This window comes from Diabrotica undecimpunctata, chromosome 5 (genome assembly GCF_040954645.1).
Source record: "Diabrotica undecimpunctata isolate CICGRU chromosome 5, icDiaUnde3, whole genome shotgun sequence".
Lineage (NCBI taxonomy): Eukaryota > Metazoa > Arthropoda > Insecta > Coleoptera > Chrysomelidae > Diabrotica > Diabrotica undecimpunctata.
Genome location: NC_092807.1, coordinates 135,825,693 through 135,849,284, shown reverse-complemented (window position 1 = coordinate 135,849,284; position 23,592 = coordinate 135,825,693). Strand labels below are relative to the sequence as shown.

Here is a 23,592-nt window from a genome sequence, read left to right as displayed (position 1 = left end):
CCATAGGAGAGAAGTCTTCTTTTGAAAATATTAATTAGTTAAACGGAAAAATTCCGGTCGATTTAAAAGGGTTTACAGCTTTTTCGATGTTAGCAACTTTATAACTTTTAAAAACAAAGCAGCTACGTCAGTCTGGTTAATAACTTTAACAGGATGACTGACAAGCCAGGTGTCACAAAATTGACTATAAGTCGACTTAAAAGGCCTAAAAAACCATTTATGAAGCGATTTAAGTCTGTGACTTGTGTGGGATGGAATAGTCACAAGATGAGTATGATTTTTTCAGAAATTAATGACTTGTAGGGTACGATGTGAAATTTGATTATCAAAAAGAAGCCAAACAGGTGTTTCTTGATAAAATCTCACTGCTTGCTGAAAATGTTAAATATACTAAAAGAACAAGTCTGCATTTATGAACCCTGATTCTGAAACTAATTTTAAAGTTCCACTTAAGGTCTTTTCTTGTCAATTCATTAAACCCTATATCAAGTTGCCTTAGGTGTTCTGATTTCCATATCTCTAAAAAAACACATTTGAATCTACCTAAAGATGTAGATACTTGTGCCACATTTTAAACGCTTGCGAATGGTGGCCTCAGGAATATTTAGTTCTCTAGATATTTGCCTTTTTGATTTACCATTTTCAATATCAGTCTATATTCGTTCCATCAGTTGCGCAGTAAAAATCAGTTCCTGTGACGCGTTCTGTTGTAGGTGTGAGATGGTGTGAGCACTAATTTTCTATAAAAGCAATGCTAACTGTTGTTAGTGATTTCTTTAGATTATAATATACACCTACTTGTCTTCTTAACAGTAGGTACACCGCCCTTTACTATACTTTAATAGTACTATACTGCGTACTCTTCAGAACTTTAAAATGCGTACTCTTGTTCTTGTGATAGCGTACTAACTGGTACAAAAAATCGTAGGTTTTTATTTTCGAAACAAAAAACGTAGTAAAACAAGGTAAAATAAATAAAGGCAAACATAATCTGTAGAATAATCATATTTAAGTGTAATAAATGTGCCTACTTACCACACAACACGTTATTTTCAGCAAGAACAAAACTATACATAAACTATACTGCAACTGCAAGCACGATTTACACAATGGCATAATTATAAACAACGATGTAACTTGTCAATTTGCCACCAGAGGGTCTGTATTTCTACGGGTAAAAGTTGAGAACGTAAAGAATAGATGTCACTACCACTTCTAAAATATATAGTTGAATAAAAACAGGTGTCTGCACTCTTAGGCCACCTTACCCCACGTGGTAAGTGCTGTTATTAAAACATATTTGCCCTATACTCAAACTTATCTAATATCAAAAATCGCGTAGTCACATATAAATAGTAGATGATAAAAAGTTTCATATGATGAAATTTGTTGCAAACAGTTTAAAATGTGCTATCAATATACCAAATATATGGTTAAAATAATAATCTTTATCTTGTATTGGATTGTTTTATAATAATTATCAGAATGATACATCTAAATGAATAAGAAAAATTTAACTAGAGTTATTAATTTTTATAGCAATTATTTCTATAATTTATAGTTGCTCTAATATAAAAACTTAACGGTTTGAGTAATTTAATAATACGTACAGTGATTACAAAATATACTTTTAGGGTACTTTTTGTTTTATGTTATAATAATTGTTAACTTTATTGGTAATATACAAATTGAAACAATGCCTTCTTATTTAAATTGTTATTTAAAGTTTTTAGCTCTATAAATTACTTAAGGTTATACTTTTTCATAACTACCATATCTTGACAAGCACATGATTCGGTAAAATAAAAATTCAGGTCTTCGTATTACAAATTTAATGTAAAATAACTTTTCTAAAATTTTAATACTAAAATATCATTCATTGTTTGAGTATATGACGGATTCTTAGATTAATTGGTGGTAATGTTAAAAGTAAAACCTTGAGCGCTTTGAGTTTGCCTCTCCGTCCAAATAAGAATAAAACTTCCACAGATACAGTGGAACTCCTTTTGAGGCACTAAAATTAACAGTTGTACAATAAAATGTATTGATAATTTTTTCTAGATGAATTGTGAATTATATAAAATTGTTGCGAAATATAAATTAAACCTATATAAAATATACTTATCAAGCAGCCAAAGCAGTCAAGTCTTTATTGACTAAATTTTAAAAAATAGGGAGCAAACTGAACATGTTTTAACTTTAAATGTTGAAGTTATTTCAAACCTATAAATATTGTTATAGGCTTTTAGCACGAATAATAAGCGAAATTATTTGAATTTGTTCAATAATATGATGTCCCGACGATATTAAAGCATCGTCGTTAAAAATGTTTAACCTAAATTTAATCAAAATGGTATCAAATGCTTATGTCTGTTGATTGGTTTCAGGCCCCTAAAGTCTACACAAGCTATTAACTATAGTTTTTTAACTAGAACTACAAACTCGACTACAAAAATTTATAACTACATTTAAAATTTGTTTGTTTAGATCGGCAAGCAACTCTGTCATCTTTTTTAAATTATTTTAGTCTCCAGACTATTGTCACTAGATATAATCTAAAGTAAGAAAAGCACATCTTATTAGAAAAATTTAAAATAACAAATACCCTCATGCGCTCACCCGAGTTACTCAGACCTAATCTTTTTACATCAAAAATACTACAAATAAGAGAAGAAAACCACAATTCACGTATTTTTAAATATTGGTGACAGTATGATACACTCAACAAGGAGTGATACACAGAGATACATCACAGTCAGGGCAGAAATATCTCTAATCTTCTTCCACGCGCATCTCGAACTCTGCTACATACTCCACATTGACGAATTGGTTTTTGTTTTTTTGCAGTAGCCGGAATATACTCGAGGAAATGACGCCCTGTGAGTCTAACAGGTGTAAGACTCGTTGATGGACGTCGTTTGCGACATGCGGAATCATCTCAATAATATTTTTCCAATATAAGTTGTATTAGTTTCAGTCTATAAACTAATGATGATTTATTCCGTCCAGTTTTGCGAAATAATACAAAGGAATTCCACAAAGCCAAATCTAATGAGTGAAAGAAAATTTTCTTATAATAGTTTTTTCCTCTTTTTCGTGGAAGATTGTAATCTGCTAGATGCTGATCGCCACGATCGACACCGCCCATCATATCGTTGTAGTCGATAACAAATGTAGTCTTTTTGTTACCTCCCGGGTAGCGTTGGAATAGACAGTTGAAATGAATCATATCCTTTTTATCCTTCCATTTGAGAGCACACATCTTGCCTCTTTGAAAGGCTATAATGTCACCTTTTCGCAACTTTCTATGTTTTAATTCTGTTGGAACTTCTGTTCTGGATACCTTCAATGTCCCGTACACATCGGTTTTATTGGAAATATTTTAAAAATTTTCTCTAGTCAAATAGTATCCTTGATTGAGTAATGGCTTCGACATGTCATGACTACTTGAGCTGAAACTGGAAGGTCTGCGTAATCTGGATCAAGATTGGTCTGTCTTTCTGTGTAAATGAGAAAATTCCACCCGTAACCACTTTTTGATTCACACAATAGATAGCTTTTTATTCAAAACCTGGCTCTTTTCATTGGAATATACTGGATCCATTCAAGCCGACCTTTGTATAATAGTACACTTTCCAAATTTTGTTTAGCTTAGAATTAGGATATGTTGCGGCATCGAAATTATCATTGTTGCTGAAATGAAGGTTGTTGTTTATTGCTTCAAACCGTTTATTACTTAAAAACTTTGAGAAAAAAGGTGTCGTCCTTGATTATGCTTTGCAAAATAATGAGGCCCAAAAAAACTACTTTCTCTATTGTTTTGATCAGTATATCGGTTAGTTTCTTCTACAATGGAATTTATTAGGTCACCATTCAAGAAATGTTAAAAAAATTGCAATATATTCCAGAAGCAGTAAAATTTATAACCGAAACAGCACTTAAAGGAAAATATGGGGGTGCAGGAGCATTTGGCTGTAATTTGCACCATGTTCGTATGATAGTCATACTCATAGTATCATCCAAAGTTAAAGAATTTTTTAAAAAAGGTCGATACTTGTATCTAAACCTATTTCATCCATATTAGCTTTGACATCAGATACATCTAAACTTAATAAATACTCATCACTACTTATTTTGCAGTCGATAAAAGAATTAAAAAACTATAAAAATAAATAAAGAGACGAATAAATATGCCACTTATATTTGCCTTCCAAACGCACTAAAGTTAACCAACTTTGGCCTTGACTAAACATTCCAGTTGGCGGTCGATCGTAGAAAGTGGGGGGAACCGTTAGTTTACAAATATTTTAAGCACGAGGTAACTCGGTTATGTGAAAATAGAAACGTAGATTATTGCCGAGTTAACTCGGATGAGTACGTTAAGCGGTTAATGTAGATGGATCGAGTGGGTATTATTAAAAATTCAAAATGTACAATTAACAAAAAAGTTAGACGCTATAGGCTACAAAAGAAAAAGTGAAGTGAATGTAGGAGTAAAAAGTTTAACAAATCCCCCACTAAAAATATTTGACTCTACCGATTTTTATAAGTGAGGAGCGAAGAATATCTAATGGATACTCAATTTATAGATATCTAGATTAAAACTAGCGTGGTGTAAAATATAACGAAAGCAGGAAACAGTGTCAACTTTGTTATAATTTGACTTCTTTTTATATTTTCAAGTTTTTCTCCCACTGTCCTATAAAAGAAAAGATTAAATATGTATAAAAAATTTACGTATAAATGTAAGGTATGTTCTTTTATCGCAAGAACAGTGTAATAAAACGTTTTTTTATTGCACGATACAGAGATGAATGTCCACTAGCAATAACAAAACGTTTTATTACACTTAGTTTTTATTATACTGTTTTTGCATTAAACGACCATACTTTTATTGACGGTTTAACAGCTTGTTCAGACGGCAATCACGATACGATAATTTATTCGAAACGATGTTTTATTCGAATCGAGACATTCAGTCACACGGTATGAATATTACAGCCCAGTGACTTAGTTGGAGGCAACTTAAATAATAGATTTCAATACATTTGTTACGATGTATTGGTGTATAAAACGCCGAAGACGGCAAAAAGAAGATATTGGGAACATTCTATTGTAAGACAAAGATATAATTTGGGAGCTTTCTAGAAACTTGTGTCAGCTAATTACGGATAAACTAAAATTTTTTAATTCCTTTAAAACGTCAATGTCAACGTTTGATGAGCTGTTAAACAAAGTAAAAACGATTTGACAAAACAGACACTGATTGTCCAGGGTGCCTACTGTTGATTCGATGGAGTACCGAAGGTTTGTATATAGCCTACTGCACGTGTGCACGATTTGATCCGAAATGTCGCTGTTGTTTTCCTTTGATCTGTTGAATTAAGTGTAGTGATTTGCAATTCCAAAGTTTCAGCACCTTATCAAATGAGTATACCAAGGACAGAACATTTTTAAAAAATGTTACATGGTGGTTTGTCCCTTCTTTTTGTAACGTTGAAAGAAGCCATGCACTTCAACATTTTTTCCTCGAGTACATTTAGTTCCTTTTTTTTCTCGTGGATGTAATAGGCTGTGTTTTACATTTTTAGTACTTGCAGCACCTTCGGTATTTTGCGTTCAGAATTAATACCATCTATCATAGTGTCGTTGTCATCACATTTGTCGGTACTTTCATGAACGGCACTCATATCTGTGACTTCCTGTAATAAAGACATTTGTGCAAATAAAGTCTCGGTTTGTTGGCAGCAAAACCAGATATTTTTCATTCTTATATTTCTTAAATTATTTCGCACATACATGTTAAATATGTGTCCATTTTTTTACCACCAACTTTCCTGCAGCAATGAAATATTGACTTTTTAAGTATTTAGCATCTGGATATTCTTACAAAGACCTTCATTATTCATTCAGAGGTTGAATTTCTACGGTTATTAAGAGAGTGATAAAAGTTACTTAAAATATATGGAGTAATTTGTCTGTTGGGTTTATGGAAATTCCGAATTCTCCATAGAAATAAAACGTACAAGCGAACAGATTTTGGAGAAAAGTTAATTTCCTTCAATTAGGAAAATCAGGAGCCTTTTAAGGTAAACACACTCAACCCAAAAACCTAATAACATTGGTTCTATCTACTTTACCTACAAAGACTATTTCTCTCTGGTACTACTAGCAAATATTGTCGATTCCGAAAATCGACATTTATATACTTATGTGAATAGAAATTCTATTTTTCAAGAATCTATAGTTTGAAAGAAACTCATGTAGGGTTCAATAAATATATCCAACCCCATGTCTCTGCACGAACAGTCGCAAATAACTGTACCTTTTGAGTTTATTGATGATGAAGATTTTGGGCTTTATGACAATTTACTTATACGTTTTGGTCGAATACATTTAAACAAAAAAGTCAGTTAACACGAGCAAGGCGATATACTAAGTGTGCGTTTGGTATATGTATTGGCAAATAAATGGCGAATATTCCACCGTCTGGGCAGTTAGATATTCAAGAATTTACGGCGATTTGCATAGTAAAAGTCTGTACGGTATTACATAAATTTGTTAGAGGAAAAGATGAAGGCAATTTTGAATGTACCTATTTGACCGAATTGGATTGCCGAATATTACAGCTTCGCACAATGTACGCGGGGGACTTGCTGGCAATGGGATTAAACTGACATTTGCTGACTATTTCCTAACACATGCTGGTTCTGTTTTATGACAAAATGAAGCTGTGGGTGATAAGCTGTTTTATGTACCCCATGTAATTTCTGGTTTGATTCCCCTATCTACGCTTTTTTGGTGTTCGGCTAGTAGTACAAATTTGGACGTATCCGTTAAAATGTGTAAAAGTGATAAACGATCGAATCTTCTGAATGCGTCCATTTGAAAGTATGTCCCACTGAGCAATTCGATATTTTTATGGATTCAAACAAACGGTTTTAATATGAGGTAGGGTTAACACTGCATCATGTCATTTAAAAAAATGGCACGATCTAAAACTATGAGGATAGTCTTGTTTTGTACAGTCAACATATTCAGTAATTGGTATGGCATCGAGAACATCATTGAACATTATGGTCACTAAAGTTAATTTGGTTAAAAGAAAATAGAATAAATTATTGAAATATTTAGTGAATTAGATGGTTCGATATAATTATAAAATATTCAAAGTTAATGTTCAGTTTGAGCCCATTTATGAGTTTTTAACAAAATTTGGCATTCCTATGTAGAATAACAAAATGAGAACATGCTAAATAAAGTTTGTTAACTGTAAGATCTTGTAGTTTTTTGGAAAGTAGCGAAACAAATATTGAACTGATCTTGTAGCAATTCAATATTACATAGAACACCATCTTTTAGTTTAGATTTTGTGCAAAAAATGTCGACTGCCAAAAAAACTCACATTGCGTGCTTAGTGATTTAAATATAGTGTTTTTCTGAATAAAATAAACTAAATCGTTCAACGAGATGACACGCCCACTTCATATCAACAGATGACTTCCTGTGTCGATATTTTTATTTTCGAATTGTGAACCCGAAATGGCCGATTAGAAGGATATTTTTATGAAGAGCCCATACCTTGGATTTCTTTTTTGCAAAGTTTTAAAAGTGCGAACTAATATTCAATTCTTGTGATACTGAGAGATTAAAAAGTTTTTGTTATGCGTATATAATCGGTCTGAATACGAAATTAATATGGATAACCAATAATTCTTTAAACAACTGAGAAAATTAATTATACTGATAAAATAGTAAAATTTTAAGGCAACAAAGTAAAATGTGTTTAATATTCAGTATTCATAAAAATAGTAGACCTGTAATTCAAACATATGTTGTTTATTTTTGAAATATTTTCGATAGTTACTTACGTTTTTATTAGCATAACATCCCATTCATAATACTTCTGCTTGTTTCGCTTATTTGTTTCCCGTCTATTCTTTTGTGCCTAGTCCGTATCCGTACAGAAATTCTTCCTAGGCCTTCCTAGATGTAAAGGTCTTTAGAAATATCCTTGTTCTTAAATATTATCACTTAAATCCTCACACTAGGAACTTCTCAATCTACCAGATCAATACTACCAGAATCATCTATATATCCTATAAATGTTTTATATTATTTTCTGCCCCTATAGAAACTCATTTGTAGCTATTTGTAGTCCACTTTGTTGTCCACTTTACCAGCGATATTGTTCTTTGTAATATATTAAAATTGGATCGGTTAGTTTGGGTTAGTCTTCCATAAATGTGACAACTATAGTACCATCTCTCTTATCTCACATGCTAGCAAAATAATCCTACACATAATCAATGAGAGACTGGAAACTTTTTTACAAAGGGAAATATCCCAAGAGCAAACAGGATTTACCAAAGGTAGAGATACTAGAGAACACCTTCTAAACATAAGACAAATAATAGAAAAATCTAGGGAATTCAATATCCCGGTATACATTTGTTTTATAGATTATCGCAAAGCGTTCGACATGGTCAAATGGCAACACTTATGGCAGGTAACACTTAATTTTACCACCATAACACTTAATTATAACTGAACTATACAGACATACTACTGGAACAGTTAAAGTGCTTGACACACCCTCAAATAAATTCAATCCAGAATAAGGTGCCACACAAGAATATATACTCTCTCCACAATAATTTAATACATGTGGTTAGTATATTATGAGAAAAGCACTTGAAGTCAAATATTTGGTCTGCAGTTAAACATATCAACGATAAAGATCATGATAGTGGATGAACTGCATAACAATCATTCACACATAATCACGGTTTGATGTTGTAAGCTTATATTTATATCTGGGATCATTGATCACAAACACAGGGTCACTACAGAAAAAATGAAACGTAGAAGTGATCTGGCCAAAGTCGTCGTAGGAGAGAGTATGAATTCCGTGGAGCGATCACAGGACAGACAAATATTTCAATTCTAAATGAGCTAAGAGTCAGCAAAGTCCATTTTCAACAAATAAAACTCTTTGAACATGTTATGAGAGCGGATACAGAAAACATGAAAAGACTTATTATCCAAGGATCACGAGAAAGATCCCCAACAAGATGGATCGATTAAATTATAGGAATATGCCAAAGACCTATGCATGAGTTAAAAGAAATGACCAGAGACAGAGATCTATGGAAACGAACAATACACAATATCACGATAACCACTACACTCCTTCCGAGGGATCAGGATTGAAAAGAGAAACATGATTTCACTAGTAAAAGACTTAGTTTCTTCTTTAGGCTTTGAAAATGGATATTTGATGCAAGATTTGGAACAAACAGAACATTTGTGTTCAGATTTGTAAAAAAGTCTTCGGTTCATAGATAGCCTATACTCTTTATTTTCTCTGACTGAGATTGTTAGGTCCTTTGTCATGGTGAGCTTTTTTAGAACCACCAACTATAGGAGTATTTTTATTACATAAAACTCTTTATAAAAAAGATCGATTTGCTAAAATTTATGGATCATTTTCTGTATTGATTAACATTGATTTTGTATTCAGACTGATTGATTTAGTTGTGTTTTGTATACAGAGCACTCCAAAATATTGGCTGTTATGTTAATCGAATGTTATCACCATTAAGAGATTGTTATTAAGTAATAGTCTCGTCGATTTTTAAATACTCCCATTAATCGATACTGTCAGAAAATATGTGTGGGTATATAATGTTTTTATTAATATCCTTACGTATTTCTAGTGGAATGCTCTGTATTTCTGATCGTCAATATTATGCAAAGAAAACCAGCAGCTATTGTGCATGGAATGTTACATTATTCTATAATAATTTGAATCAGGGTAAATTTATATTATTCTATTAGTTGAATTTGAAAAAAAGTTAACTTGAAAATGAGACATTCAAGTTTGTACAATAGCATAGCTACTTTTCAAGTATTTATTTTTTTGAAATATAATTTATACTATAAATGAGAATATGTCAGTTACAGTTTTGCGTTAATTATTATTACTCCTCGGACCCACTTTAAAAATTATAAGATATTTAATAAAAATGTTTAAGGTTTAAATTTAAAAACATAAAAAAATTTCGAGTTTTACAAAATCCAAGCTCTATTTCGTAACGGATATATTCTCTAGCAGTACCAAATATTAAAAAGTAGTTGATTTTGTGTTAAGTATATACAACTCTATTAAAAAGTTTGTCGAATAAAAAAATGTCAGGTCCATGATTTTATAATTAAGAAAATTGTGAAATTGTTTGTGTGCGTAAATTTTAGTACAGAAATCAAAAATATATTATTAAAATATGGTAAATAGTTGTGGACGATTCTGCCTTAATGGTAGAGTCGTCTGCAACAAGAGATTGTCGCTAGTGGTGTCATATTACTAGCCGTGTTCGTTAGATACATCTGCAAAAGCTATGAGAAAATATGAAAAGATTGGACAATTTTGAAATACTACTTGGGAAAACGTCGTTGATATTATTAATAATCATCATAGTATTGTTAAAAGATATAAAAAGAAGTTTATTAATATAAAAATAACATACTAGCTCAAAAGGTCGTCGATTTATATAAACGGCAATGGTAACATTGTGGATCTTCATACAGTTGTTTTTATCCAATGCATTATCCTTTTACTGTAACATCTTAGTAAGAAGTTTAACGATCACCATAAATGGCAATTCAATATCTCCTGCTCGGTAAAAGTAATCTCTAATCTCTCACTGTGCGCAAGTACTTGGAGGGGATATAAGAAACGATCATGCTCGTGAAGTGGCGAAACCTTGCATTTTTATTAGCACATTTCATAAGTATCATCATTAAAGAAAATGCGATTTCGCCAATGTTGTATTATAAATTGTAAAAATACAACAAGAAATGGTTAATTAAAGGTTTATTGGTTTCCAAATTATAAGCACAGATTGATGCAAAGAGGAAAGTGGATTTCTAATATAAATTACAATAATTATTGTATTAAATAAACTATTTTAAGTCCTTTTATTTGTAGTTTACTAAAATCCTCGCTGATCTATGACACTAAGTGTCGCTCTTCCTAAATGTTTAGGTACCTTTCAATGCTCTCTAAAAAATATCTCTCTAAAAAACTGTAAACATAAAACATATAAGGACTTACTCATTTTTACAATTAAAATTCCACTAAAAAAAGTTAAATATTTATATAAATTACAATAATATTTGTATTAAATAAACAAGTTCAGGTAATTTTATTTGCAGTATACGAGTAATATATTAAAAGTGTTAATAATTTCGCTGATCTATGACACTCGGTGTCGTTCTTCGGAACTCGCACATAGGTTGAAGCCAAAACATTCGCTTTACTACTATACTGGATTACCTTCAATATTTCTTTGTATAGAGTTCTTTGTAGCATTCGGTATTACGTTCTTCTGTTGACCTGTCACAAATCATTTTTACGGTTTTTTATGAGAATATTAAGTGTCACATAACTACGGTAACAAATAATTTTGAATTTGGTATTTCCAGCCTTCAAATCAATTTAATATTGATATATTGTTACAATATTATCTATATTTATAACAGACCAATAATAGAGTATAAGTACTTGTACTACAAAACCGTTTTTTTAATTAAAACCCAAGGTGTATTTCCAGGATGTCCAGTTGATAGTACCCTTGTAAATTTCCAAACGTTTCCATAAAAACTAAAAAAGAATTGTAATACAATTTATAACACCAATTCCTAATTTTGTATATTCCAATTGAAAGTGGATTTAAAAAAATATTTACCTCCTTTTTAGAATACGTGACGGATTTTCCCGATATTTCAACTAACAAATGTCTTATGTGCAATATATAAAGTAAAGATTATTTTAATTGTATAATATTTATAATACTTGTGTGATTAGGTCAACAGTATTATATTTGCATATGTTAGCTATATTGATTTTTGTTAAATGTGGCTCAATGAGGTAAAATTATATGTGAATTGCCTTCAACAATGCAAAATGGAGTTTAGAGCGTGTAGTATAAACATTACCATATTTGTTTAGTATTGATATGGTAAAAAATATGTTCACACTTAGTTTTAGAAAATGGTAATTTTCTATAAAGTTGCGATATTTATCATTTTTTAAAATTGGAGTGGTGGTATTACTTCCCGATATATTATAATAGTAACTGCCAATATAAGTTGAATAAAAATATGAATTGCAATTCTCAGATATGTATTTTTAATTTAGAAATAATATAATCTTCAATTTTAAGTTTAAACGTGATGAATTTACAGATTTTTAACATTTCTGGTTGCATAACTCTTAGGGTATTTTTTTTCCTGGTTTTAATTTGAATTATTTTCATATATGAATTATTTTTAGTCCAAAAAAGCATAAAATAAAAAATTTTAGGTTACCTGCTTACTTTTACCACTAGCCACAACGGACATGTCTACTTGGCCAGACTTTTACGTTTAACAATTGGGTTCTTCATGTTTTTTTTTTTTTTAATTCTATAGATCCTTCTGTTTTCAAAAGACTAGCTTATTTTATTTATTTACTGCATATAAATTTCGTATTTTTTCTTTTATATGTTATATGCATAACTGTGGTTCTTCCACAGTGTTTAAAAGTATTGCTCATGTTATAGTTTTTTTGTATTCTTGATTTCGTTTATTCTGTGATTCTGTTTATAAAATTATTTAGGCATTCAACTATGGTATTACCTTTTACACTAGTGTAGTTACTTCCATTTTTTTTCCTTAATTACCCTTTTTCTCTTATTTTATATTTTATTGATATTTTTTCATCTAGATGAATGATTTAAAATGTGTTATTATCTATCAAAAAGTATTGGCTATTATCTGTTTGATTGCATCTTTAATTTGACCATTAATAGCTCATCTTTCGGCCCTTTTCAATTATTCGTTTTAAAAGGAAATATTTTCCAGTTTTAGTTCTTCTAATTTAAGGATAGTCACTTTTTGTTGGTCGTACGTTGATCGTACGAACTTTGCATCTAATCCTATTCTTTTAATAAATTTTACCAAAAATGTTATCCTATAATCTTCTGAATGTTCTGTTAATTGCCCATATACTATTACGATTTCTTTCTATCCACTCACAGTAGTCTTTCATTAATGGCCGCTTTAAAATCTAGAATTGTTCACCAAGCTAGCCTGTTTGCCTTATTTTGTTTACCAAGTGGAGCAAATGTCATCTTAATGTCCTCACTTTTGGTCTCTGCAAACTACACGATCACACGATTAGATTTATGGGTTTTAATTCTGGTATTAAAGAACTCCCCAGCACATTCTTCTTCTTAGGGTGCCTGTCCGTTCCGAACGTTGGCGATCATTCTGGCTATGATGACTTTGTTGGTTGCTATACGGAATAGCTGTGTTGAGGTCTTTCTATACCATGCTCTCGAGTTAGCAGCACATATCAAACTATAATACCCGTCCATGGAGAAAGACTTGGAGATTCATCGAAGGGTTTTACTGATTACTTTCATATGGGTCCTATTTTTTCTTTGAGGCCATTTTATCCAGCCTTATAAATCTTGGACTGCTATCTTGATTTTTGTTAAAGCAATTATGTAATTTCTACAACCACTATATTTAATTAAGGAAGTTGCTGGTTTGTTTTTTTTTCTGTAATTTTTTTCTGTTCCAGTTCTGTAAAATGGTAGGTTTAAGAGCTTGTTCAATAATAACCCACTTTCGAGGTGTAGTCGGGATGTCCGGATATGATGACCTTGTTATCTACTATCTACTCCATCACATTTCTAAGCTTCCTTTTATGAGCTTTATTCTCGTTGTTTTCTGTAAGAGTGCCCAAACTCTTGTCTAAGTCCATTCTAGTCCTAAAATCCATACATAGTGTGGTCTCAATGTAAATATAAGGTCTAATAAAAATAAGGTGCAACTTGATGCCTTTAGTAGACCATTTATGGCAATTCTTTTTTGAAACGCATTTACTATGGAGGTTTGGTTACTTTGCGAGTCGCTATTCTTTTGGTTCCCTAGCAGTAGTCTTCCATTCTTAAGTACCAGATGAAACATGTGTAATGATATACCTTTTATTGATATTTTTATCATCATTTTTTTAATGTAAAACCAGAATTATTCTACGACTAGATCAGCTTCCTGGCAGATATATGTATAAAGAATAAATAACCAAATAGAATTGGTAAATATTTGGTTTTTCTTCTCCTCCCTTTAAAGGTTGTGAATTCAATTGGATACAGCTACGCGCAAAACAGCATATCTGAAGATCTCGGTCGATGTTTTGCTGGACAAATGTCGCAGGTCCTTGAACCAAGAATTTTACCACCGGCCTATTGACCTTTTATCCTGAATTTTTCATCATTACATGCCCAATGTACGTTTGGCTACGCGTTTTAACCGATTCGACAATTGCTTATTCTTTTACATTCTGTTAAGAACTCCGGTGTTTGTTGTTCTTTTGATCCAAGGAATACATAGTATTTTGTGTAAAGGATCTCAAAATATTCAATGCACTTTTCTAGTGGGTGATTAAGAGTTCAGCTCTCACAACTCACAATTAAAATACTTAAGAGCAGCATTCGGATACGAAGTCTCATGTCTAAATCTTGCCTGATAAAGAAATGTTTGCTTTTTATTAACGCCTTGCTCACTTGTTCAATTCTTGATAGTACTGCTTGCGTCGAAATGCAACTACTGTTCATTAGTGCATCCAGGTATCTGATGGAAGACACACGTTCAATGATTCTGTTATGTATTCTAATTACAGCTTAGGTTTGTAATTTTGATGATGATATTCATATACTTCATAACACTTACTAAATTCTACAATGCCGTCTAAAAGCTTTTGTAGTTCCTGTGAGCTTCTGACAAAAACGACTTTATCATCGGCATATCTTGTATTATTAATCGCTTTGCCGTTGATTGTGATTCCTGTGCTATAACCTTTACGAGTCTCTGCGAAGATGTTTTCCGAATAAAGATTAAAGAGAAGTGGGGACAATATACATCCCCCTCGTACACCTTTTCTTATGGCTATCTCCGACATGTTGCTGTCTACCCTTACTTGAGCTATCTTATACCAATACAGTCTTGTGATGATTCGATACCTATACTCGGTGCTCTGAGTATTTCTGCTAGTTTTTAGTGTTAAACACAAGTAAAAGCCTTGTGATATCTATAAAGTAGGCACATATTTCCACATTCATGTTACAAGCTCTCTGTTTAGTTAAGATAATGGATAATGGTTATTCTGGGAATTGCATGTGAGCATAACTAATGATGACGATATTTCTAAAGAAATAAAATAAAAATCTGCTTTGCATTGTTGTGATTGTTAAAAAGTTAAAAAAATATATATACTTATTGTTGCTAGTGTTAGCATTGTTGTTGTTATATTATATAATAGTAAATATATTTTTATTTAAGTTAGATGAAATGTGATTTTTCATACTTAGTATGTATAGGAAGCTCAAATAAATCTCGACGGTGAAATTTCTTCGGAACTAAATCTGCACAAAATAGTTAGTAGGTGTTAATACTTATACAAAACCTATCATATGAACGTCGTATTAAATGATTTTTTAGGAAAACAGTAGGAAGTTAATACAGTTACAACAAAAATTAGTGGAAAACGACTAAATAGTAGTACTGGTAATACTGGTAGGCTATAATTTTATAGACTTTAAGTGCCGTTTCACATGTTAGCCGACGCTCAGCGCTGACAGTCAGTGCTGACCGGCAGCATCTTCGTTATCGTATTTTCACATGCTGCGTATGATCAGTTCTTCAATATGTCATATGTGCGAAACAACATCGTGCGCGCCGTTGCCGTTTATATTATTTTACGTAGAAGACGGCAACAAAAACCGAAGAAAAAGATGTGGGTATATCCCCTTGTACTACAGTTCTTCAATATAATGTATGTGCGAAACAACATCGTGCGCGCCGTTGCCGTTTATATTATTTTACGTAGAAGACGGCAACAAAAACCGAAGAAAAAGATGTGGGTATGCATTCGTAACATTATACTCCAGCCTCAGAGAAGATAAAAGAAAATTTCATAAATATTTTCGTAATGTTTCATAAAGCGAACGTCTGGACCTTCCAGATGATTCTGCATTACCTAACGGTGATGAAACAGCTCTACCATATGTTATTGTCGCAGACGAAACGTTTGCGTTGACCAGACACGTCGTACGTCCATATGCAAGAAATAACTTGAATTATAAGAAAAAAGTTTTCAATTACCGACTGACACGAGCTAGATGATTCATAGAATGTACGTTTCGTATATTAACCAATAAATGGCGTATTTTCCATAGACCTCTAAATGTATCTTTCAGGCTTTAAAAAAAATGTAAAAGCATGTTGTCTCTTACATAATTTAGTGCGAATAAGAGACGGTTACTTATTTTCACATACACTGTCAATAAGCCGTTTAGAAGATATCAACACATCTACTTCTTTAACAAGATCTGCCACTTCTGTTAAAAATTCTTTTGCAAATTATTTTACTAGTATAGGCGGACGCGTCTTGTAGCAAGACTTGAAAATTTAATTTTGTGTAAACTAGTTTCATTCCAACAAATATTAGGTACTTGTACAATAAAAGTTATGCAATCTGGTACTAATTTGCTTCAATTACCTGAATCCTTCTTTTCTTGCTCATATATATTAGTAAAATCCGCAATCACTATTTCAGCCACTCGTTCAAAAGCAGCGTATTTGTTGTCACGGTTTTTATAATCCTCGCAAGAGAAACCCCAGGCATTTTTCTTCTTGTATTGCAGCTATTAATAGTTCAGTATTAATATAAATATTACTTTTTTATCACTTATTTTATACACTCTTTAAGCAAATACCAACACAATAATAAGCAAACCAAATCACGAAAATACTGCAACACTGCTCGCCGACCGATAATCATGTAAAATGATTAATTTGCGCTTATGCATAATATATTCATCATCACTGATGATCAGCACTGAACGTCGGCTACATGTGAAACGGCACTAAAGGACTAAAACAAAAAATGTATGCCGCCCAACTAAAGTGAAATATTAAGTTTGAGTACTTCTGTTGATTTTATCTGACTTAATATTCAATGTTTCTTTGTCTATTTGTTTAATTAGCTTTACATTTATAGAGTTAGTCGATTGGATGACTCTTAGTTTATTATTGATACTGCAGCAATAAGTTTCTATTTAGAAACAATAAATTAATACAAAAGAAATAAGTAAAAAATTATCAAACCTGTTTGCTAGTTTCTAGCATGAGTCAATGTGTCTCTTGTTAGACAAGAGATAGAATAAAACTGAGATGTAAAAGAGACTTACATTTTATTCAAAATGTTGAGCTATTGCTTAAAAACGATTATAGTTGCAAGATAATAACTAAAAAACTAAAACTAAAAAAACCAAGATGACAAACGTGTTAGTAACAGGAAGTTTTTTTAATAAAATACGTAGAAATAAGTCTATCAAAAAATTAAACCTGAGCAAAAGTAGTTGATGTAGCTCTACTTACTACTAGAAGCTACACTGATGCTATGATATATGGCCAACTTGATGGTAATCACTACTCCTCCACCAGAATGTATAGTAGGATAAGATTGACGAATAAAAATTTAAAATAATTCTAACGAGTATTCTAGAAAAAAAATTTTTCTTTACATGACGCATCAACCACGCAGGGTTATTAACGTTTATGGATTGTGTTACAAAACTAGGTCTTACAACAATAGACAATGAGTATAGCCAATTCTATACCATCTAAAATACTGCATTTTTGATTGAAGCAAGCAGTCTCTGAGGAATGTGAAAAGATTTTTGTTTCGCTGTCTTTTCCAATAACACTCTTTAGTGTTGGAAGTATCTTATACAGTTTTAACAATGTCAACAATAATTTATCTTTAAAATACTTTCACACATATCACACACAGATCCGCATGTTTTCGTTTTAGTAAGTAGTCATAATATGTTAACCGAGTATGACCAATCCAGAGGCGGTAAAGGTTACTTTTGTTCTCTTCCATTTTTCAATTGTGGAATTTCATGATGGTTAACTTTAGGAGAATTCTACCAGGTATCCTGCCACATTGTAATAACCTTTTATCTAAAATATACTTTTAGGTGGGCGTGTAGAGATTTCATATTTTCTTCTGCCTTTGGTCTGCCTTTTTTCGAATTGATTTTAAGATATATTTGTTAAACTGTCAAAATGTTAAAAAATTATCTGTGTATTTGTCTTTCAATTCTCTACATCTAATTTATTTTCATTTAGATGTTCTGCTTCTTTAAATTCTGAAGTTATGAAATTCTGATAAGACTCTATCTTCTATCGATTTCCATTTATTAGAATGCCTCTCTCTTATTATTGCTCTTTCCTTTCTCTTTTACTCCCAACAGTGATTTTATTAATTACTGTAATATCTTGGACAATATTTTTTCTGTTTGTGATTATGAAATCAATTTCGTTTTTCATTATACCATCCGGACTGGCCCACATCCACTTACGTTGTTGGTTCTATTTGAAAAATGTGTTCATGACATAGAGCCGATGATGCAACAAAAAATTTAGTAGCATACCTCTTCTATCTTTTCGCTCTCCGTATCCAAATGAGCCCATAGGCACTTCTGCGTTATCTTCTTCTTCTTAGGGCTATGATGACTTTGTTGGTTGCTATACGAAATAGCTGTGTTGAGGTCTTTCTATACCATGCTCTCAGGTGTTAGCAAGCCAGGATATTCTTCTTCGTCCTAGGGCCCTTTTCCTTCAATTTTACCTTGCAAAATGCATTGAAGTAGCTCGTCTCTGCCTTGATTTCCTATTATATATCCCAAGTACTGCAGCTTACGGCTCTTCACGATGTTGACCAAATCCGCAGTTGTGTTCATCCTCCGCAGTACTTATATTACTTATATATAAATTTTGTTTTGGATTTCTTCATCGTTATGGCTCGTCATGAATGCACATACATGAATAATTTTAATAGAGCGTCTCTCGTTCAGTTTTAATATGAGGTATATACCTCTTGAGCTTACACTCTCTACTTTTATAAATTTATCTTGGTGTTTCTTGTGCACGAGGAAGCCTACGCCGCCATCTGCTCTATCGTGTATTTCCAATGGAATGCAGCAAATGCCCTTATTTTAAAACTAATTGCTTTTCTCCTCTTTCTTCATATTTCAGAAATACATGCCATTTTATCCAGTTAAGTTCTTCCTGCAATTCAATGAGCTTCTCTTGAGTTGCAATTCTTATGTTATAAGTGACATTATGCAATATTCGTTGGCTATGGTAGCCTTATCTGTCCCGGTAATTATTTGCAAGCTCTTTCTGTTGTTATAGATGAAGTTAATTTGTAAGCTGCTGTCTAATCTAATGAGTAGATTGCTGCTACACTTTTGTCTTTATTGTTGATGGCATCGGTGTAAACTTTGTAACATCTATCGTATTTGCTTTGCTTTAAGAAACTCTTGATTAATTTGACTTGCTGACGTTTCTGATTTGTTTATGGGCAGTAGGCTGGTGTCAGTAGAAGAAAGGGGAATTGTGCAAGAAAAAGGGCAGCACTATCCTGTGTGGTAATGGTATGTGGTATTTTATTTAAAATATTCTACGAGTATTTCCAAGAGACATTGATAGTTTGGTATGAGGCCTGTTAGCCTTTATTGACCTATCAGTGTAATAACGGAGGACACGTTTTATGCACTTGCATTACGAGTTCTTGCAATTCACATTATTTTTCCGTAAGACGACATCATCCAAATATATCTTCATGGGCCTCTTTTAGATTTAAATCAACCTATTTTTTCTATATTTATAGTATTTACCAAGTACTCAACTAGAGAAAAAAAATGATAAAAAAGTTGTAAGGAGAACAAAACCAGAAGATTAAAAAGAAGCATTTAATAAGTAAATATTCAATGAAGGTGAAATATTCAATGAAGCAGTAATAGACCAAACAGTGACAACCAAAAGTTTGTAATAGTCATACTTTCTTGAAGATACTGTAAAAACAAAAACCTTAAAATAAAAGAAAAATATGTAAAACATCTGGTGCAAAATAAGATAGATATCGAAAATTTTATAAGTGAAAGAATAAAGCAAGACCACTTTCGTGTAATTTTAAAAAAGATTTATGAACTCCCATGTAAATATTGAAATACACCAAACCTGCTGTTTTCGTAAAGAATTATTTCATTTCCTGTAACTCTGTAAAAACCGTATCTGCAGGTCAGATAGGTCGATCAACGTGGTTTCTTTTACTCTTCCTACCAAAACCTAACTTATTTCTTTTTGTTGTGTGTACACTTGTAAATGACTGAGTGCATAAAAATAGTACATTTTATACATTATAATGTTGTTGTTAGTGTAAATATAAAGGTAGTAATAGAAATTATAAAATACTCGACTGGTACGACTAGGTTTTTTTATAAAGCCTTTTTGTCTGTACATAGATGAGCATGATAGCGTCTATTTTGATAGATTCAATCGAATGAAAACAGTTTTTGACGAAGAAAATTATTAGTACAATTTAGCCCTATAAGCATAAGAATTTAAAATTTATTCCAAATAAAATATTCCAATGAATAAAACGTTTTCATTTGATTTACCTGCACTGAGATAAGCTTAAATAAGGAGGTAAATATTTGCATTTTAAGAACGGTATTGCTGTTAATATCTATTTTTTTTATTTAAAATACACCTTGAATGCAGATTTTCATCCATTTTCTGAGAAATTCCAATCTTATAATATTTAATTACGTGAACATTGGGCAAACTCAATATATTTTTACTAATAGGTCAACATAACACCAAATAGATTATTAATATCAATTACACCATAGTTATTTAAAGTTAATTCTTTAATCTGCAATCGAGGAAAAGGTGATGTGCTTTTGTACAGTCATATTTTTACGGATGTTTATATTTTCATGTTTTTTTTATGGAAACGCTTTATATATATATAGCGATTAAGTTTGCAGGAATTTAATATAAATAATATAAGTCACAAAAACCTTTTATTTTAAGGTTTAAAAATTTTTTTTATTAGTGAAAAGTATTATAATATTGAAAACGATGAAATAAATAATTCAAACTAGTACTGTTTAATGTTGTTAATAGCACAGTTGACAATAAAGAACAACATTTGGGGAGTCTTTCGTTTTGTAGTGATTGCCTTAAAATGACTAACAAAGGTAAGTACAAGCTATAAGAATTTTATTTATTTTAATTAAAGCACATTAAATAACGTAAAAAGTGTGCAGTAGTCACAAAGTAGATAAAGATTGACGCCAGTGGCGCACCCATAATTTGCCTGAGGGGAAGCTTTCGAAATTATTTTATGCTACCTCCATTTTGAGTCCCTAAAATTTGGGTTTTAGTTTAATTTAAAGTACTAAAGATAGCAGTGCCAAAGATTCAGGTATCTATTATCCTGCCTACCAACTAAAACCGCTCTCTCTTACTTGTGTGCATTTGACTGTCGACATTTTTAGAACACTCACTTCTCTTATCTAAATCTTATCTATTGTTCTGGAGCTATTTTCTTGTAACATTTTAAAGTAATTACGATTTTAATAGGAATAAGCCACAATTGAAGGTTAAAATAAGTTTATTGATGTTTGACATTAATGTTTGTAAGGAAAGTGAGCCAAATATTGCCACCTTACCGTTTGGTTCTAAATAAATCCTACACTTTTATTACTAAATGAAATCAAATTTGAGTAGTAGTAATGAAATGTATTTTCTTTAATAGTATATTTTAATTATATCAAAAAACCAAATAAACAATACTTTTTTATTGACGTTTCGAGTGGCAATATTAGGATATCTCCTATTATTGCCACCCATGTCAATATTAGACACTGCAGAACTACAGTTAACAGTGACACATTTTTCTAAAAAAAATAAAATATAACTTACGAACAGTGAGGGCAAGTAAACGTTTCTTTGTCATCTTTAGTCAGTCCTGTACAGACCTCGTGAATATAACGATAGCACACTATGTACAAGCGCATATCTTCTTTACTGCAGATGTTACAAGGAAAACAATACCAAGATTCTTCATTACGTTTGTAGTTTTTTTGTCGTTTGTTCGTCGCTTTTTTCACAACTTTGATTGCAATTTTGGTATTGGTACTAACAAATCTTTGGTAACTTGATGGGCTTTACTGTTTAAAGCTGGCTTTCTCTTTATGGTAGATAATTTAGTTTCCTGTGTAATCAGCAGTCCTGTATCTTTAAAAGAACTATTTAAGCATTTGGAGTAAAAAGTTTTTACTTGATTAAACCACGAATTACATTTTGTTGTTTCTTTTGTAACCGTATTGCCTCTCTGTTTATATTTTGAGCAAAGGCAGCTTCAGGTATAGCGTCTGGTTTAAACGGATAAATACCGGAAATATCTAGGTGACTTTAAGCTTCATCAAATATTAGAGTAGGACCAGGGTTTCTGAATGAAAAGAAGTAGTCAAGCCACAAAACAAATTCTTCGCATGTCGTACTACCTTTGTCGTACTACATATGTGACAATAGCTTTTGAGCCAGGGGGCAAGTGATCAGACCATTTAGGTTTAAACCTTTGGTCTTTAAATAGCACAAAAGTGCTTGGGTACATTTTGTTAAATGTACCCATTAAAAAAAACAATTTGTTGCTTATGGATTGTCAATCTGCATCCTTTTTTCTTCCGTAATATATATGCTACCTTCTTCTTCTTTTGGCATCATAACCCTGGATGGGTCTTTGCCTGTCTGGCTATGTCCTTCCATTCAGATCTCTCTTGTGCCCTTCTTCTCCATTGTCTTATGTTCATTGTTTTCAGGTCGTCTTCCACGTCATCCAACCATCTCGTTCTGGGCCTTCCTTTTTTTCGCCTTCCTATGGGCTTCCATTGTAACATTTTCTTAGTTGTTTTTGCATCGCTTTGTCTCTGCACATGTCCCAGCCATGACAGTCTTTGACTTTTCACAAATCTTACAATGTCATAACCTTCATTTAACTCATTAACCTCGTCGTTTCTCCTGATTCTCCATGTGCCATCTTCCTCTTGTACCGGGCCATATACTTTCCTCAGTATTTTTCTCTCGAATGTCCTGAGTTGGGCTTCATCTTTTTTCGTCATTACCCAAGTTTCACATCCATAGGTTACTACGGGTCTAATCAGTGTTCTGTAGATAGTCATTTGCTACCAGGTTTGTCAAATAGGTTTAGTTTTTCTATGGTATCTCTCAATTTATGAAAGAAGTCATCGACGAATATTATATTCATTTTTTGGGCTCGAGCCGTATTCATTAGTTGAGCTTTTCGCTTAGCTACGTCTGGATGGCTGCACAAGAATTACTTAAGCCATATTCTACCAGCTTTATTTGACTCTTTAGAAAACGTTTTTGGTGTATGATTTGTTGTAGCGTAAGAAAACACACTTTTCATTAGAATCTTGCTTGTAATAGGTATACCTACTTCAACTAATGTGTAAATTCTTTCGACAAAATCATTTTCTTGTGCTGCAGACAACACCGGTGATCTTCCAAGTTTTCTTACGGGATTATGTGTTCTGCAGAGCGTAGATCTTATGATCATTCAGCTCGTTTTCTTGGCATTCTGGAAAAGAGTTTAATATTTAG

General features: G+C 32.0%; 1 long non-coding RNA gene across 1 annotated transcript in view; it reads right to left on the bottom strand.

Moving 5' to 3' along the window:
* The window catches only part of LOC140441834 (uncharacterized), a 57,799-nt gene extending 36,698 nt beyond the window's left edge, over positions 1-21,101 (bottom strand). The window contains exon 1 of the long non-coding RNA XR_011951037.1: positions 1,036-21,101. This is a non-coding gene — a long non-coding RNA (uncharacterized lncRNA). The remainder of the gene's footprint in view (positions 1-1,035) is intronic.
* Positions 21,102-23,592: the final 2,491 nt, after the last annotated feature.